Here is a 20,295-nt window from a genome sequence, read left to right as displayed (position 1 = left end):
GATTTACTGTGATATTTCAGAATTCCATTTTGCTAAATGAGGTAAAATTGTGTTGTTGTGATTCTGAAATACAAATAAAGTCTCTAAGGTGCCACAAGTCCTCCTTTTCTTTTTCTAACAAATAAAGATGTTAGGCATGTGGCATGCACACACCACAGCAGTGGAGGCTGAAATTGGGTCCCCTTTAGTCCTCATCAGGTTTCCAGATGCTCTAAAGAGAAGATTTTCGCTGTCGAGGCCAGTACATACTGTACAATCTTTAGTCAGCTGGAAGTTGCTCCTTTTTGTGCCTGCAGAATTAAGCAAGACTGGATGTTAGTGTGAGATTCAGAAGAGTTTCCATGTTCTCTCATTAGGGGTACTGTTTTCCTTTTTTTTTATGACATATTAATTTCCATGTATATCTTGTCTATCTGTGACCTCATCTTTGTATCATACTTCAGAGAATGACAGTTGCATGAATTAACTTTGTTTTTTGCACCCAGAATGAGAGACTTTTATTTTAGAAGACCCAGCAAGATTCCAAAATCCACTCCTGAACATGGAGTACAACAACCCTGTTGCCATGATGGGCCATTCTCTGGGATTGCTATTTAAACAGCATTGGAGGCCAGATAATACCTTTATATGTGTACACGCTGTCATAAACATTGGTGCAAGCCCTGGCTGCATCCACTCCAGTGCAGAATTTGATCCTTGGAGGAAATATTGTATCATATTGTGCAGTAGGGCAACAAGTATCCCAGTGGCAAATGACCTACAAAACTGGACACTATTAAAATTGCTGTCTAGGTGGATTCCTTGCCATTCCTTGGTAGGCAAATACATAAAATATTCCATTAAAAAACTACATGAAGAGAACATTAAGGTTGCATTGTTAAACACTTAACCTTCACAGTTAGGGTTGCAAACCAATGAGCCCTCCAGAGCAATCCTGACAGTAATGCTGGAATCTTTGCAGGTTTGGATACACACCCTCAGCTCTAGAATGTCAGAGATAATGAGGTTGTAACAAAATCAGCTTACCAGTTTTGAATGTAAAGATATGTCCATTCAAACTGTCAATCTAAACCTTCACTATTTTACTATTGTTAGATTGATAGCAGGGTATTTGCTTAATGTCAGTTTAATAATACAAGAAAGTTTTTGACTGCATACCAAAGCAGAGGAGGGATGGAGCAGTGTTTAGGGTGTTAGCCTGGGACTTGGATGAAGTGGGATTAATTCTCTGCTCCCCCACAGAATTTCTTTGTCACTTTGGCAGGTCACTTTGCTTTTGTCCATTAGTTCCCCATCTGCAAAATTGTGATACTAGTACTTCCCTACCTTTAAAGGGTATTTTGAGCTTTTCAGAGCTAGGGTAAAAGAAATCATGTACATACAATAGAGAACAGACATGACAATATTTAGAATACAGTTTCTGTTAGGAAATTATTTTATGAAGTAAAGCATACAGTCTGCAATTGTATATCTCTGCCCGAATAACTCTAGTCTTTTAATTAAAGTTGAGAACTTTCTGTTTCTTCAAGTCTATTTTTTTTTCTATTTCTTCTTTAGTTGTTGTGCCAAGGTATCCATGTGTGTTTCTTCCACTGTCATCTGGCTCATTCCCAGCAGATGCACACAATCTGTTTTGCTGTCACTAACAGGGTTCAGTTTATGGAGAGAATGTGTCAGAACATGCCGCCATAGTCATTTATACAGGATTCTTTTCTCTAAAGAGTAACTGAGAGTATATACCTACCTTATTCTTATTGTACTGTCATAGGGCTTTATCATGCATGTTGAATACTAGCCAATGCTGGGAGCAATGCAGAGCCACATTATCCCTGTGGGAGATGAGGGAGGCAGACTGAATCTCTGAGATCCCTAAGTGTACATGCTCATCGCCTCACCTCTTCATGGAGTTCAACATACTCACACTGCTGTTGCATAGGTTGGTACAGAGGGAGTGGGGCCATGATCCTCACTCCTTTGGGTTTACCTGCACTCTCAAGGCTGCACAGAGGGGGTCATCACTGCACTCCTTGGAATACAGCAACTGCAATCCTGACAGGCCCTCAGAGGGCAAACGGGGGTGAGGGGCTGAGGGGAACACAACTCCTTGAACACCTCTCCATCCTGTACACCCACATGAGGCATCAAAATCGGGCCCATATACAGATTTCTCAGAAAGTTCAGTAGACCAGAAATATGCCCCATTTGTTAGTTTATTTTACTGTTTTGTATGTTAATTTCCTTACTTCTTAAATGGAAGTATTGGGAAAAATCCTTAGAAGTATGTTAAAGTTGATGTAAGAGAACCCAAACCTACATATCTGGATAAATTTTAGACACATCTTCTTTCTTATAGTTTCTAATATTTCTGTCAAAAATATATCACTTACAGTATATGTGCTTTACCAGGTAGCCGGTCACAACTCCTTTGTTATGACATTTTCAGGCACAGTTTTAAAGGACGGATTTTTTAGAAAATGTTAGATACTATACACTTACCTTGTGCAAATCCTTTTTAGTTTGTGGATTATGGATCTGATAATAACTAGTAAAGAAATTCATCACCATTCTATACAAAGAGAATATTTAAAGAAACCTCTTAGATTTTAGTTATGCTGGCTACCATAGGCTATTCTTGAATAAATGTCACAGTATTCCCTGGATAAGGAAATATTTATTCACAGGTCATTGTACTATCATTTTTTTTCTATTTACCAATTTAGAAATGTCATCCATAACCTAAAAACCTGGGTTCCTTACATTAAATAAAATATAAACATAAAATTTATGAAATATGGGTCTAAAAGGATGCTGTGTATAAAAACATGATATCTTCCCCCTAAAATAGACCATAGGCCCAATAAAAGACTGACCAGTTATACCTAGAAGCCTGAACTTTGACATATTCAGACTCAGAAAAATCTTTTTTTTTTCAATTATTATTATTATTATTATTGTATTTGTTTTATGATAGTGCTAGAAGTCCCAACTTAAATAAAGGCCTTATTGTGCACGGCACTGTACAGACACATGGTAACATATAGTCCCTACTCCAAAGAGTTGACAGCTAAAGAGTGAGAGGAAAGAGAAGCATAGGTAGGTTCTAAAAGTGAAGGCACTTCATTAAGAAAGCCTTGCCATTGGTTCCACTGTTCAACTCCAACAACAGAGCATCGTTATGTCAACAGGTCATAAAGAGAGACGGCAATCTCTGAGGCCCTGATTCAGCAGGGTACTTAAGCACATGTGTAACTTTAAGCACAAGTTGTTCCATACTGGTACAACTTTATAGACTGTCACTAACGAACACCTTGCAACTAGGTAGCCAGCGCAGAACAGGAAGCACTAACATAATGCCTATGTCATCTAGCTTTGCAATTATAAAGGAACCAATTACTGTGGTGGAGTCCACATTGGACAGGAAGGGTCACAGCCTCCAGCTGTTAAAAAAAGTTAACATTAAAGAATGTATAGACACAATAGATGTTTATTAAAGAATCAAATTTGTTTTACAAGTTAATGTTCCCCAGAATCCTATTATTCTCATTCTTAATGATCCAACTTCAATCTTTGAATTGCCCTTTGTTCAGTGGAGTTGATTTCTCTGGGCTTTTTTGATAGCTAAAAAATTAATTCTTCAACAGTGAAAATCTCCATTAATTCCCAAAATCAAAGACTTACTTAATGAGCTTAGTGACTTGGCTGCATTTGAAGTAGCTTGCATATATATATATTTACATAAATTAAAGAAATTTGATCTCTATTTTTAGAGGGATTTTAAAAATATTATTTTACTTTGAGTGGGGGGTCTTTATATATTTAAAACTCAAAATTACTCATGCTATAAAGATAAACATTACTGTGTAGTTCCTAATACAAGTTCAGATTTTATATTCATGACAGGGTGTATATGTTAAAAAAAGCTACTAGATAATATTAGAATGCTACATTAGTAAGGCTTGCTCTGGCCTCTCTCTAAAATCAGAGCTCATGCGTCCATTCATAGGAATGATTTTATGAGATATGCGGAGATAAATGCTTGCATGCCTCAATTCATGGTAAAGCCTTTGTAAATATAACTTTCTACATGTTGCTTCTCCACAATTAAACAGTGTAAAATATAATTAATCCATAAACACTGTGATGCTGTTTATACATGTGCATTGAGATGCTATATGAGAGTGCTGCGCTTGTGATTTGGACCTGTCATCCTAATATATCGTGCAGTAGAAATATAATTAATGATTTGTAGATTCTCTGCATTTTCAGTGTATTTACTTGTCTGTTTGTATGTATGGACACCATAAAAATAAGCATCCCAATGTATAATTTTGCTTTATTCTAGATCTTCAGGTTGGGTAACTTGCTCTGTTGTCTGCTGCTGTGGGCTTTTTAGATAAGTTGGACTAGAGAAACAGTAGAAACTAGTTCCAGTATGATATTTTTGACAATAGTTTTTATTGTTTTTGTCTACAGGCCAGAATTCTGCATGAAATTTTAGTCATTCCTGAATTTTCATGCGAATGATTTTGACCTTATTGAATTAGTCCAGAAATTCATTTTTTTGGAGTTATGAACATGATTTCCCCTTATAAAGGTTAAATAGTTGCAGCATGCTCACTTGTTAGTACACATATAGTAAAAAGGGAGTTGTTAGGAAATTGCTGGTTCAGAGGATTTGTGATGGTACTGTTCTCCCTTTATTGCTAGGTAGTCTTTTCAAATCCTACAAGGTTGGTAGTGACCAAAAACTATTTTATCTGTTCTTTATATATGCACTTATAAGATCCTCATTGCTGGAGTATGAGAGCTCCTACTGTTATTGGTTAGCAGTTTGACCTGTGTGAAATAAGTCAGAGATCTTAATTCAGTTCCCAGTGGACAGTGTTTACATCATAAAAAAATGCCACCATGGCTGGGTACTAATTGGCACTCTTTTTGACAGTCTAAAGAGGTAAAAGTCTGAAACTGCCTTCCTCATCTGACCATGTTTTTATTTTGATTTCTTTCAGCCTCTCTCCGTAGTTTTAGGCATATAAATTAAACTATACCATGCAAAATTAAAGCCTACAAATTGACCTGCTGTAGAACAAAGCAATATCACATTTCAGTCACAATAACAAAAAGCACAGGAACCTTACATCTGCCTCTGTCTCTCAGCCCACTCCTTTCCCAAATGTCTGAGAACAAAAATAACCTTTACAGCATGTGCAGAAGCTTAGTAGATTCAGATGGACCAAAGCGGGTACCAGAGTCCAAGCTGAAGATACCTCATGGAAAATGCCCTGCTAGCAGCTTCCTAATCCGGAGAGCCTCTACCTCAAGTACATCAAAGACATAGTGACATGACAGTGTGGAGAGAATTGTGCTCAGGCTTCCCATAGTATACTTGTTTTGTAGATAAACTGAGGACCTCAGTCTCAATTGCTATCTGTAGAGGAAGAATGGGCCAGTGGTTAGGACATTTGTATAGGTCTCCAGGTCAATTTCTGGCTCTGCCACGGTTTCCCTGTGCAATCTTGGGCCAACTCACTTAGTACCTTGCCTGCAATATTAGCACTATCTTACCTGATAGGAATACTGTGGGGATAAGTATATTAAAAACTGTGAGGTGATGATTGGGGTCCTATAAGTACCTGAAACAGATATACAGAAGTTGCATTTTTATAACTGACAATATCTAATGATTACGTAGATCAGTGCAAAGCTTTTGTAACACTTTTTTTTAAAAATGAGACAAAATAGAACTATTATTTTTCTTTCATGCTTTCTGTGCAGTTCACTGTAACCTCATAAAATCTGAAGAGATTTGTGAAAGAGATTAGCTTTTTCTATGATTAGGCTTTGGAAACTTAAGGGAAAGGCAAAACTGAAAAGTACAGTTTTCTTGGTGTCCACAGGATATGAACAGTGTGGGCATTTTCATTTAAAAATACTTTTCAATGGCTTGCCAGTAGCCTCAATTTCCGATGTGGAGGGACCACCCTCCTTAGTGGTAAGAGGCAATTCTTTCACTGTGCTAGTTTAGTCATGGGCCTTTCTTGGGCAGAGACAGCTTATTTTTGTAAAGCTGTCCCAAAATATGTATTATCCATGGACTAGGACCCATCAAAGAGACTTGTTACACTTGTAATGATAGGTTGGACTTTTACAGCCAGTACAGGATCTACTAAGGGCTCTATTTGGGTTTCTTTTTTAAAAATTAAATATGTACATATCATTTTTTTCTCTCTCTGCATCGACATGTGTTAGCTGCACAGTATTTGCCCAGAAGAACCTATGAAACACACACCCATGTTCTTTCCGCGGGTAGTGGTGGCTAGTTGGAGATATGCTTACAGGGATTTCTGCTGTTATATACTACCCTAGGTCCTTCTCTGGCATCAGTGGAAGTCATTTGCATTAGTATAATGTAATACTTGGCCATGAAGGAGTTGATTTTGGTCCGGATCTAATGCTATACTCAGTATTCAGTAAAGTCAGAGTGGTACCCTCCCTTGTTAGTACTGTTGGAATTTCATTTTCTGTGAGTTATTTTTCCAAGTAAAATTACAGTGGGCATTTTAATGATTATGTTTGAGGGGGATGGCCTTTTGAAAAAAATATGAATTTTATTTTTGGAAAATATTTGCAATGTTAGTGGTAGAAATATAGTTGCTCAGAAAAGGTAATTCTTTAGTAGTAGCAGTTCTAGGCTTCTTAAAAACTGAGCTGACCTGATATGACAGATTTCCTAAGATACTGAATGTCATTTTAACATTTTTAGAAATTAAAATATTTTTAAGCTTTGAAATACACTGTCTGACTAGCTGTTCCCATTCCCGACTTCTGCTGTCTAAAAAAATTTGTAATATGGTAACAGGTAGGTATGTTTGGTGTCTCCAAAGTCATAGCAGTCCAGTTTTGATTGTGAAAAAAGTTAACTGTTAAAATAGAACATGAAATATAAGCAGTAAAAAACATTATACAATACATTCAATACATACAGCTCCCTCTATGCATGGAAGACATCTATTGAATAGAAAAGGCACCTTTGACAGAGAAACATAATTTTTTTAGCATTTTGTTAACAGTATTGTTAACAAAATTCTAAACATAATTGTAGGTCCCACGACAATCTGCTTTATGTGTCTACTCACCATTGGGTAACAAATCAGATACTCAATCCCACAGTAGTTATGCACATAAGTAACTTTCCTCAAATGAGTCATTCACTTGAAGTATTGGCTCCCAAAGATATATCCCAACTAAAAACATGCTTAGACAAGACTTGACGGGCATCTCAAATCTTGGAGGACCATGAAATCATAAATAAAGAGCTCGGACATTCCTGTCCAAATAATGGGGTTGATAATAGATACAGTTCACCACAAAGTATTCATGTCCCAGGAGAAAAAAAACAGATGCTAAAGAAACCTCATTACTTGTGTCTTATCACTTGGCTGTAAAAAGGAAAAGGTCTTCATATCTTCCATATCTGCTTGGATCATTTGGCATATATCCAAGGCACACAAGGCAAAGAACTTGTTTCCTTCTTCTGAAGCAGGAAACAGCCTCATGGGCAGAGAGATTATAATGGTCTTTATAGAGATTTGTAAGGCAGCAAGCTGATCCTTGATGTTTTCCATCACAAAAGGTATGCAAGCTTCATCCAATGCTGCGTTCAGCCAAAGGTGTTGCACACAGTAGTCACTTAGTAAATCAGGAAACAGCGTACATGCATCATTATTTCAGTTTCAGTTGTATATTAGACTAATGTTTTCCTTCCTCAGCTATCCACTATAATATAATGCCATTGAAGGATCTCTGGCGCTACTGTGCTAAAGAATAAGGTAACTATATATCCATGCTTACCCAAAAATTCCCTCTCTTGAAGCAATAAAGTCCACTGGCTGTGGAATTTATATCAACTGCCAGCCTCTTCAGCAGGAGAGGTTTCTCTCTGAACCAATGACCAATAGGTTTGAGTTTTGCCCCCAAACTGAAGACTCACCGTGAGATCTTTTGATCTCTTCTACTTGACATAAAGGAAAATTTGAGTAAGCATATATACATTTTCCTGTTCCAGTATGTTCTAGTCTGAGAAGGCCATGTCATCTGCTCAACTGGATTACTTACAAAGGCTTCTGAAGAACTATCACTGTTGTAGTTTAAGAATTACAGCTTTTAGTCTACTGAGACCTGGAGGGTTTGGGGCACACTTTCAATAGGTTAAGTTACTCGTGCAGTTTCTGCCAGAGTTAACAGAAGTTCATTATCTAATTCTCTCTACTCCATCCTGAACTTTTCCTCCAGTCGATATTACCACTCCAGTCAGGCCACAGATATACAAGGAGTTGTTTTTAGTACTTATGACACTCAATAATGCCAGAGAATTTGTTTGTCACATACAGTTGTATTTTTAAGAAAGTAATTTATTTTTTATTATGGAGACAATAAATGTTAAAATTCAAATACTGTAAGTCACTGATAAAGTGAATAATTAAAATGTTTTCAGGATCAGACTCTGATTTTATATGATGTAGTATAAACTTCAAATAATACGTTTTATTTACCGTAATTCAATTTGGTGAATTGTAAACGCGTTTTTAGTCATCAAGAGAAATGCAAGACCTTAATGTAATGCATGACCACAACTAGTTTTTGGGTATGTCATGTAAATACTACTTGCAGTACATTTTGCAGTTTATAGTCCAGCTAAATACACACAAATACATGGAAATCTCTGTTTGCGCATGTGTGGGGAAATCAAGTGGTTTATATTACCAGATGCTAAGCTTTATGACTGAATTAGCCAACTATTTTGTTGTGCTGAATATCAAATTAATGGTAACAGGACTTTATTGAGCTTCAGAGTGGTGCTGAAGTTCAAGGTTTGCTTGGCAGACAGAAGAGTCATGTCACATAGTTTATGTGCTTACAGTGGGTAATGTAAAAATGCTAATTAGCAAAGCCATTGGCAGAACACTGATGATATGCAACTGTATATCTCTTGCCCATGGATTCTGCAAGTACAATATCCATGCTGGAGGAATGCTTGGATGATATTGTCAGCTGACTCTTCCTCAATCCAGAGAAAGCAAAAGTTTTGCCAATGGCTACAGTTCATCTTTATGAAGATGTTTTTCTTCATGCATGTCCCTGCTTATTTAAGGGATTTCAGCACAAGTAGTCAGGTTAAGAATCTTGGTATTCCATTCATCCACATCTTCTTTGTGGAAATCTGTGCGCTGAAAGAGATAGAAAAGTTTCTTTTTTAGTTGTATAGTTCATATAGACTGCACCCTTATTTATCCTTTGATGACCTTATAACAGCAACACATGCCCTCGTGATGGGAGAGGATTATTGTAATTCCCTCCTAGAACGGCTTTCAGCAGTGCAGCTCTGTCATTTGCAGCTTCTTCAGAATGCAGCAGCGCATTCACTCCTTGTTTTGAGCAAATGTGATAGTCTTACCTCCACATTGACTCATTTACATTGTCTGCTATGAAGAAGCAGTTTGATTTTAAGTTGGTCCTGATGGTTTTTAAAGAACTTAATGGTGAAGATACTGACTGTTTTCAAGTTTCAGAGTAACAGCCGTGTTAGTCTGTATTCGCAAAAAGAAAAGGAGTACTTGTGGCACCTTAGAGACTAACCAATTTATTTGAGCATGAGCTTTCGTGAGCTACAGCTCACTTCATCGGATTTTCAAGTGTTTTCAAGACTTCTTTCTTGTGCATCATCTTGACAGATATCACCACTCAGATGTCACACAACTTTTAGGAATCTCATCGTCCCATCTTGATTGGCAAGTTACGTCTTTTGATGTGGTGGGCTTTAGGCTGTCAAGCTCCCTCACAAAATCTGTTTTACATTTATTTGCACAAAGATGTTTTTCAGAATGATTCTTATAATCTCCATAGTTATTACCTTCATCCTCAATAGTTTCTTTTGGGTTGTAAGAAGAAGGATTTGATTACTTTTTATTATGGTACCTCAGAATTGTTTTTATGATGCTGTGCCACACTCTGAGGATCTTGGGGGCAGAAAGTGGGAGGATTTTAAAAGTAACATGATTATTATAGACAACTGTAATGGCATATTAATTAATTAATTAATTGATATCTAATTAATTGTGTAGTAGTAGTGTAGTAGTAGTAGTGTGTAGCAGCAGCATTGGTGGTTCAGTGGTAGAATTCTCGCCTGCCACGCGGGAGGCCCGGGTTCGTTTCCCGGCCAATGCAAGTGCAAACTTTAGGGGGGAGGGATAGCTTAGCGGTTTGAGCATTGGCCTGCTAAACCCAGGGTTGTGAGTTCAATACTTGAGGGGGCCATTTAGGAATCTGGGCCAAAAATTGGGGTTTGGTGCTGCTTTGAGCAGGGGGTTGGACTAGATGACCTCTTGAGGTCCCTTCCAACCCTGATATTCTATTACATAGTTTTAGAAGCCAGATGCTGTTTACCTTTCTTATGTGAGCATACCCAGTAAATGGGACTATTGACTGAAGCAGGGGCATGCAGGATTTAGGCCTCCCTGTGTAAATTTAGTATAATAATACCTGGGAAAGACAACTTGTAAAATCACTCTAATTGAGGCTTTATTCCTTTCTTTATAAGGATAAATCTTGTCCCCAGTGCACAGCCCAAGTCACTGAGATTTGTGCTAAGGTGAATTTAAAATGGGAATGGATCCTCCTCTTAGGTTTCTCTGCTGCTGCTACTACAGATCTTGTAGCTCTTGTGCCTTGGATTGGAGAATGGCCATAACAGATCCACCATTCCTTCACTACAGAGCTCACTAGAACCTAAATTAGCTGTAGCTAGGTCTCATCAGATCTCACAAGCTTAGCAGAGTGGGCTGGATAAATGCACGGAGGCAAGATTTTTTAGAGACATATAGCTGCTACAGAAATTCATCTTTTGGTGATTCAGGAGGCAGAATCCTGTACTGGATTGGTGTTCCAGTTTGGTTCGAAGGCCACCAGTGCTGACTTTTTAAAGACACTTACAAGTTGAGTCCTTACCACTTAAAGGTCCCTTGGCATTTTGTGCAAGTAGTAGGGTGTTTACGCCAATCTTCTGGCTAAATTTTCGATCAACTATTTACATTTTGCCTACCTACATCCCCGCTGCACTTTCAGCTGGAACATTCTTCACCATTTCCTGTCCTAAACAATTACACAGTGTGCACTGATAAATAGTAGTCATTTTTCATCCCAGAGGGGCCTGCATTTCACATGTGTATAACTTGATGCCTACCAGTAGTTTGTAAACATGTTAAGTGTCTGGTCCTGCATTTCTTATGCAACCATTGATTTCAAATTTTCAGTGCACAAAGAGTGCAGGAAAAATCTCTATGATCCCTGTCCTGCAAACCCTTATGCATGTGCTTAACTTTAAGCACAAGAGTAGTCCCACTGCCTTCAGTGAACACTTAAGTGCTTAAAGTTAAGTATATGCATAAGTGTTTTTTATGTTTGGAGCCTATCCTGCAAAGACTTACCTGTGTGCTTAACTTTACACACTGTGAGAAGTTCCTTGACTTGAACAGACTGAATTACAGTGGGGAAAACTAAGGACATGCATACGTTTTTTCAGGTTTGAGGCCTATGTTTATAAAGTATTTTGGAATCCTTTGAGATGAAAGGTACTACGTAAATGTGACTTGTCTTAATAACACGATGATGGCATTCAGAGTTCCGATCACATTTTCTAACCTGTCTATATTATTACATGGTGCACTCTGCTCTGTAGAGAGAAAATACCCTTGTTTTTATTAAGTTTTACAAATGATATTTAAAGCAAAAAGAAGGAATTGGAGAAAGCTGACATGGATATCTGAAGCTGTACTCCACTATATTTAGCTCTTTCCAGGGGTGAAAGTAAGTCGAGTGACTTACTGGTACTCTGGGGCCAGCTCTGGTCCCCGGAAGGGCGGGGCCTATGGCGGAAGAGGCGGGGTTGAGGGGGTCAGAGCCAGCCCCAGCCCACCCTGTAAGGTAAGTGCCCCCCCACCGGGGTAGCAGCAGCAGCTTGGGGCTCTGGGGGCTATTTAAAGGGCCCAGGGCTCTCCTCTTCTACTTCCCTGGCCCTTTAAATAGCCGCGGGAGCCCTGGGGAAGCGGCGGGGCTCCAGCGGCTATTTAAAAGGCCCGGGCAGTAGAAGCAGGGGAGCCCCAGGCCCTTTAAATAGCTGCCGGAGCCCTGCAGCCGCTACCCCAGGGCTCCAGCAGTGGGGCTCTGGAGGCAATTTAAATGGCCTGGGGCTCCCCTCTTCTACTGCCCTGGCCCTTTAAATAGCCGCCAGAGCCCTGGGGAAGAGGTGGGGCTCCAGCGGCTATTTAAAGGACCGGGGTGGCAGAGGCAGCTGGAGCCCCAGCCCTTTAAATAGCCCCTGGAGCCCCCGCTACCCCAGGGCTCCGGGGCTATTTAAAGGGCCCGCGGCTCCCCTGCTTCTACTGCCCCAGTCCTTTAAAATAGCTGCCAGAGCCCTGGGGAAGCAGCGGGGCTCCAGCGGCTATTTAAAGGGCCCGGGCGGTAGAAGCAGGGGAGCCCCAGGCCCTTTAAATAGCTGCCAGAGTCCTGCAGCCACTACCCCAGGGCTCCAGCAGCGGGGCTCTGGAGGCAATTGAATATCTCCAGCCACTGCTGGGAGCCCCAGGCCCTTTAAATTGCCCCCTGGGAAAGCTGGGCTGCTCCAGTACGGTGCAGCAGCTCTTGCCGGTATGCCGAACTGGGGCGTACCGGCTTACTTTCACCTCTGGTTCTTTCTAAATGTAGGTTTAATATATTCTTCTTGTCTGGCCAGCTCAGATGGTGGAGATTATAGTTACTTTTTCACATGTCTTTAATTATATTATTTTCAGTAATGTTTTGATGGATTAAAATAAATTTTAATAAAACAGAAAATATCATGTACATTATAACTCCACTGAAGCAATGGTGTTATAGCAGGGATGGATTTGACCTATTATTTTAATGTTAAATTGGGAATTTGTAAAGTCTTATTCCCTGCAGAGTCTTCAGTGTGCTATATTCTTAATCTTTAAATGGTAAACTGGCATCCAGATAGAATATGGTACATTTTTAATAGCAATGACTCCTTTGAGTAAGTTTTATTGTAGCATCCTGGAATATCATTTATTCTTTTGCTTTATGATTTATTCGTTCTAGATACAAACTGTAAAGGAGGTATGTTAATCTGTTTTTATTCAAAAGTACAAACAATAGCTCTGCTACAGTTTAGGGACTGAATAACCAATATGGACATGCTACTCATTATTACTTATGCTATATCTTATGTTAACAATGAAGGATATTGATAAAGTAATAGATCTTCTGCAGAACTTAAAGCATTGATGAGCAGTAAATTATTCCATCCCATATGATATGTTCCAAAGGATTGCTATAAATAAAAACCATAAGATTCCTGTTTTTTATTTAAAAAGATGATGTGCTTTAATGCAGTATATGCTAATATACTTGAAAAATGTTCACAATGAACTGCCTCAGAATTATCCATAAGAATTACAATACTGTATATGATTTTTTCCTCTTGATTGAATACTTAGGACACAGTTCTGCAGGGATTTCTGCCCTACATATGTCTGAATTTATACAATTAAAATAGAAGTGTGTCAAAATGCAACTCTCCTCTCTAAATTGTGGGAAATTGTTATTCGCCTACCTGGATTTCTCAGCATGCAATTAAGAATGGGCCATTATGCAGTGGGGGAAGGGAATCGGAGGCAGCTTTAACTAGGGTGTCTGGCACTTTTGGTACATGGCTGATAACCCAGGCAGACCCTGACCTTGGCAACATTACATGAGCAATCTTTGTATACGGATGAACTGTTCTTGAACAATTTCTCTAATATATTTGACACAAAAAGGTTTTCCTTTTAACAGGCATGCATGTTTTCTTGTTCCCCTTTCTTTTTAATCTTGAACAAATGTATTCAAAGAAGCCACTGCAAGGAACCTCCTGTTTTCTATTTCTCTTTTCAGTCTCCCTAGATCCCTTTCATAGTACACTGGTGTTTGGTAGAGGGACTGGGTAGAGGTTGTTTCCACAGTTGTTGCTGTTGTTTTTTGGTCACACTCATGTGGTATCATTAATCTGGAATACTTAAACTTGGATGGAGTAGAAGGAATTGATGGTTATTTTCCGTGTTCTAGTATATGCAAAGCTAAAGTGTGAACTTTGCCTCATCACCAGAGGCTGCACTGTACTCCAAACAGAGAAGGTGGAGGTAAAGGTAGTGACATTGTGACCATTGTCATGAGTTCAAATACCAAGATGGTAGACACCTTATAAATTCATAAGTAAGCTGACTCAAGGCTCATCCTGTATTATCAGAGCAACTAATTCCTATGTTTTAGGTTCTAATAGAGGCTGTATCTGTTGTATGATACTGTGTATAACATTTGTGTCTACATCAGGATTTGCTCTGATCCTCCATATGTACAAATTGGAGCATGGTAGCACGTTTTCCATGTGATATGGTGTTTTATGGAGGGAGGTGTTTTTTTTCTTTTTCTTACTTTCCTTTTGTTGTTGTTGTTGTTGTCTGGTATTGTGGGGCTTTTTGGTTTTGTTTTTTTACTGCTGAATATAGTGTAGCTAATGCATTTATGTGCCTGCATAGAACTGCAAGGGGGAAACAAGATACACATGTCTGGATGCAAAAAGTCAGAACACAGCCCTAAAGGCTATAATCTAATCAAGGGAATCTGCTGCTATCATAATCTCAGGCTGAGTGGTTGATAATCAGTATCTGAGCCGGAGAATACACTGCAGTTCTAGCATATTTACTGAAGGGTTATGCTGAAGAAGATATTGTAAATGTATGTTAGATTTAGTGACAAGGACAGTGGCAGGATGTATAATGGTTTGGTACTGTATTACTTATTCAACATGTTGCAAGTAACCCTGCAAAAACTCCTGTACTGCCAAACAAAGGTGGTACTCACTCACCCTTGAGTAAAGTAGATTATTTTTTTACTATTCCAGGGTTGGGGGAGTTAATTTGGAACTATATTTCTTGTCATTATTCCCAGAACAGGTGGGAGTTCTAAGGAATCATATCACAACACAGCAAGTACGTGGCATTGTTGAGGGGAGCTTGTGTTAAAGCCACCATTTCTATATGGTATACACATGTCTCCTGCCCACCTCTTGATTTCACAGTGTGAGTGAGGTGTAAGCCTGTTGTAGAAGACCCAGAGCAGTAACAGTGGGTTCATTTTCTGTAACAAACAACACAAAGGTACATAATTAATAGACAGCTGTTTGGTTATTTAAAGTTAATATTCATTCAGTAGAATGTAAAGGATGAACATTTATAGTGCTTTTAGAAAAACAGAACAAAGTTCAGAATACAAGTGTGAGAAAAGTAAAGTACTCCTAATTAAGTGACTACTAATCTTAATGTACAGAATTTAGAATATTACATTGAACTAAATCTGTCTCTCTACCCAAGATAAAATTACACCATTGCAGAGGGCCCCATCAGGCCTAACAGTAAGATGTTTACTGTGCACTGAAGTGCTTTTCTCACTAAGAGCTTAGTGATCTTCAGTGGAAACAAGATTGGGTTCTGTTAAAAAAACCCTAAAATCATTGCAACATAGCAAATATTTCTAATACATTGTCATATTCATCTGGATTTAACACCATTGCAAACTTTAGAATTCAAAGTAGCCTTCCACAAGGTCATGCTAGCATATTTCTTATCAGTGAAGATTGCAGTATGTTATTGTAGTATATCTTGGAATTCTTAAGATGAAGTTGTTTAATTAAAAGTTTATGGTGTCAGGTTAAAAAAAAGTTATCATTGGCAGTAAACTTTAAATGATCGAGTTCAAGTCAAGTTGGCAATTGACAACAGTTGTTTGAAATTCAGCCTTGAAAAAGTGGATTTGCTCTTGAAATTGAAGAGTACAAAGAAATGCAAGCTTGTGATCAAGTCCCATCTTTATTTTGTTTAACCACTTTTCTGTCATTTGTAGTTAGAGGCCAACTAAGAGTCTGACCAATATTTAGAAGATAAAGTGAAAAACAAGCTACCAAAATACAGTCTGATTCAGACTTTGAAGTTTATTTTGTGCAGTTATCAGGAAACTAAACTGACTGAGTATGCTTTAAAGTGCAAATTTTACCCTTCAGATTATTTTAAACTTCTTTTTGTATGATTCTTTTACACAACAGTTAATATTTCTGACTTTTCTGCTGGTCCCAGAATCAGGAAGCTACGATTGTGACATAAAGACAGTTTTGCACTTCTTCCACTCCTTGGTTCTTGTGCCAAACAAACACAACTCAAGAGTCAAACCCCATAGATGGTACTGTTATGTGTCAGATTGTGATATTTAAACTTCAGAGAAGCTTTTTGACATTTTGTAAAATGTGATTAGAGTACTTCAGTAAATTCAAGATGCACATTGCTACATTATGGAATGGTCCTTTGACCTGGCTTGCAGATAAAGGATTGTCTATCCAGATATTTGGGGAAGTGTTGGGAATTGTGGACAGCTATAGTTCTGATTTATTTCCTCTCAATTTCTGCTCTTTTTATCTCATATCTGTGGCACTCCTACTTACCTTTTCAGCATCCCAGGTGTGGGATTGTACATTGCGAACTGTAATAAGAAAGAGCAATAATCCTTCCATTGCTGTATCTTAATCCATGGTGCCCTAATTCTGCAAAACTAGAAAGTATCATCTTCCACACTTCTTGTATTGGACCTCTCCAGCAACGTTTTCATCTAGTGTATTGTGTTGATTTTGAACCTTATATTTACTTTTATTTCCTTTTGCTCATAACTCTTGTGTGCTCTAGAGCGTACTCCATTAACTCTGAAGAAGCAGTTGATTCCGATGAAATGGAAAAATCCACGGTTGGAAGCAAAGGAGGAAAAAAATTCCATCGACTCTCCTCCCTGTAACTCCTTCCTATGGAATACCTGGACCCCACCAGCAAACCACACAGATCTCTCGCAAACTGCTGTCTTTATCTACAGTCAGACTTTGTGGGCCACCTCCCTCCTCAGTGGCAATAGATTAACATCCCTGTGGCAACTATAGCTATGTAGCATACATGACAAATTAATATTAGGAAATATTACTAATTAATAATAACTAGTTATGCATTTTAGCACTCTTTCAGTGCAGTGCAGTAGATGGAAACAAGGAAGAACATAAAATCTGACTAGCGAGCTCTTTACTGACCACTAACAATAGCTCTGTGGATCATTAATGGTTCATAGACTACAGTTTGAGAACTTCTATTCTGAGAGGTTGTTGCAAACAGTGGCCGATAAGGGTAATTTCTCACCTGTGTATATGGTTTCTCTATGTCCTAAAGAAATTGGATTTCGTGTACCAGACATACTAACTGGGTTGTATTACCAAGAAATTACAGCTTCTAGCATTGCTCTTTCTCAGAATGCCTATGCAAGATATGGGGAGACGCCCAAGAATGGGGGAGGCTTCCCCTTCTCAGCTGCATATCTGAATGGAGAAGTTTCTTCTCTGCCCTGTGTATGGTGTCAAAACCAACTGGGTAGAGTAAATTTTCACTTCCACTTCTTTAGCAGGGTCTGTGTATGTCTCTTGTTGATGCATTCCTCTGCCAATGAGAATTTGTTCTCTTGGAGACTGTCTTCTCTTGCTTGTGACTTCTGAACAGAACAAATAATTAATCTTACCTTCTAGTCAAAAATGTTCTTTTCTGATAAATCCCACTAGTCCTGCTTAACAGTCACACAATAGAGTCTCCCTTCCCGTTGTTAGAATGTGGACACAAAGTGGGCAGTGATGCCTTCTGGTTCAAATGAAATTGGAATCCTAATTTGGGTTAAAAGTAACATGTTTGAAGTGAAACATGTTTGGATGGAAAACTAGATAAGGAAACCCTGCTGCACGAAAAGGGTTTTCAACTTTTCTACCTGTCTGGCTGAAAACACTGAACCAGGAACACCATTGTTAAGGAACCTTTTTGAGACAACCATAAAAGGCTTTGAAGGAGATTTCTAAAAATGCTGAGTATTAGAATAATTCTCAAGGAGGAAATGGTGACCTGATATGAAAAATACCATTTGGTAACAGTTATCAGGCATCTGACTACTTCAGGGACCAACATCACAGTTACTTCTCAGGTTATTGAAGGTTTAAGCCTCTGCTTTCAGAGTAACAACATTGAGACCCTATCTAGCACATTCTGAATAATGAAACATCGGACATTTCTGAATGTTGAGACTTTCCACAAGGTCCAGTTTGTGGATATGTTTTATTGAAAGAAACAATATGAACACCAAAGAGAACATAAAAGGGCAGTAATAACATTGGGCATTTCAGATGTGCATTTTCAATAGCCATGTTATGAGACACAGATAATTGGGATTGCTATGCAACATTTGTCCATGATATAATAGTAAACCATCTCACAGGAGCAATCAGCAGGGAAGAAGAAGTATGGAACTCACAATGAGCTTAGGCTACCATGACCTCCTGGGCCAGTCAGGAACTATCAGACTCATGGTCACCTATTTGCTGGACAGCTTCCCTATACTGCCTAAACTAAGAAGGAAAGGATGTATATGTGAAGGGCTGACTGTCCAAGCAGTAAAGACAGAATCTTCTCTTCGGCTGTTTACACTTCCTAGTCTGCCTTCTAGTTCATACTCATGTCATGAAGTGCCCCTGCTGTGATCCTCTCTCCCCTGACTTAATAACAGAAATTACATAGGACACAATTCCCCAAATGCCTCAGATTTGTGCAACTGAGTTTGTTGGCATGGCAACTCAACACTTCAGCTACTGGAATGGATTGCCATAATCCCTAGGAGATTGATCTTTGCCTGGATCAGGAACCTCTGCACCTCCTTTGCCATTCTTTTGTCCCTCTCTGATTGGTGGAGTCATTGTCCATCTATCTCAGGACTACTCGCCTGACCAGGAATGGGAAAGGGCATTTTGCCTTCCCTTGGTCTGCAAGCAGTGGATTTTATAACCTCTTTTGAGTGGACAATGATAATTTTACTCATGTGTGAGCCCACTTGAGACACCCACAGAACTCTGAGAATATACAAATGATTGTTGCCTGGGCACCAATGTGAACGCTAAGAAAAATTCTGAGAGAATGTCCAGGATCCATAGTGATAGTATGTGTGAAGCCCGAAAGCTCAGATAGAAGTATATGCCATGACACCTTCATACAGCAACGTTCCTTGGTCTGGAATTGGTCTCGGTTTTGACCAAAAACACTGGACTGAATGAAATGAGATTGTATCTTTTCTGGCCTTTAGGACTTGTCTTTTCAGAATATAACACTATTATATCACTTGATGTTAGAATTATGAGTTAACTTAGACTTATCCTGAGGAATTGCAACTGACAGGTTAACTGTGAGGGATAAGCCAGTGTACTTTCATTATGCTTTTACCAAAATTTATCCAAAGAGGGAGTTCTAGGACATCATAAGTGGTATCACAATGAAAAATAAGCTCTCATTTTTGAAAGAGAAACTGAAGTAGGTATGACCCCCTGTATTTTTGTGGAATCTTGGTTCTGTATTGTAACTGAAGCAGCGCTGAAATGGAGTAGAACATTGTATACATGACAGTCCTGAGTTAGCTACCTGCACTCTCAAAGGCTCTTTTTCAGTGTTTGATGGTATCATGGGGTATATGGCTCCCTCCACCAATATGATGGTATTACAAAAAACTCCCAAAGTTACAGCCAGTAAGTTGGAGGAGGAAGAGGAGGAAGTGTGAATGTTTTTCTTTGAGTTAAGCATTCATTTCTGAAATACACTTGAAAAGGAGTCCTATCCGTATTTGCTCTTTCTATGGTCTTTTCCTGAAAAGAGTGATGAAAGAGAAAGACCTTGCTGACCTTAGAAATTGCTATTCTGCTATTATAGAAATGCTTTCTAATTGTATAGTACCTACTGAGCTCAAAACACTTTATTAATATTAATTAATTAAGCCTCCAAGCTACCTGTGAGATAAGCAATGGGTATATAATGATCAGTGCACCTAGCTCTAAAAATGCAACCACCTTTAGGGTGGAACATTGCAGTTGCTTAATATCACACAGCGACACAACATTTGTCAAGGTCAGGAAGCAAAGAGTGTCTTATTCAATTGCATGAGAATTTAGGTAGGCAGAATATAGTAACTCAAGTTGGAATTCAGCCAGGACACCGGAGTTAACATCCATAACCTTTTGGTTTTAGATTTCATTTGAAGCACTGTCTCCTATATCAGTATAGTGTCCTCTAACACCATTGATTCAAGATTGTATCAGATGGG

General features: G+C 38.7%; 1 protein-coding gene and 1 non-coding gene across 14 annotated transcripts in view; both read left to right on the top strand.

Annotated features, from left to right (window-relative positions):
* MEF2C (myocyte enhancer factor 2C) overlaps positions 1 to 20,295 on the top strand; it is a 142,630-nt gene that overhangs the window by 19,218 nt on the left and 103,117 nt on the right. The window lies entirely within an intron of this gene.
* On the top strand, positions 10,154 to 10,224 carry TRNAG-GCC (transfer RNA glycine (anticodon GCC)). Its single transcript has one exon. It is a non-coding gene; the product is annotated as a tRNA-Gly (tRNA).

The sequence above is a fragment of the Caretta caretta genome, chromosome 5, assembly GCF_965140235.1.
Source record: "Caretta caretta isolate rCarCar2 chromosome 5, rCarCar1.hap1, whole genome shotgun sequence".
Lineage (NCBI taxonomy): Eukaryota > Metazoa > Chordata > Testudines > Cheloniidae > Caretta > Caretta caretta.
The sequence above is the reverse complement of the archived record's forward strand: the minus strand, read 5'-3'. Positions and strand labels throughout refer to the sequence as shown.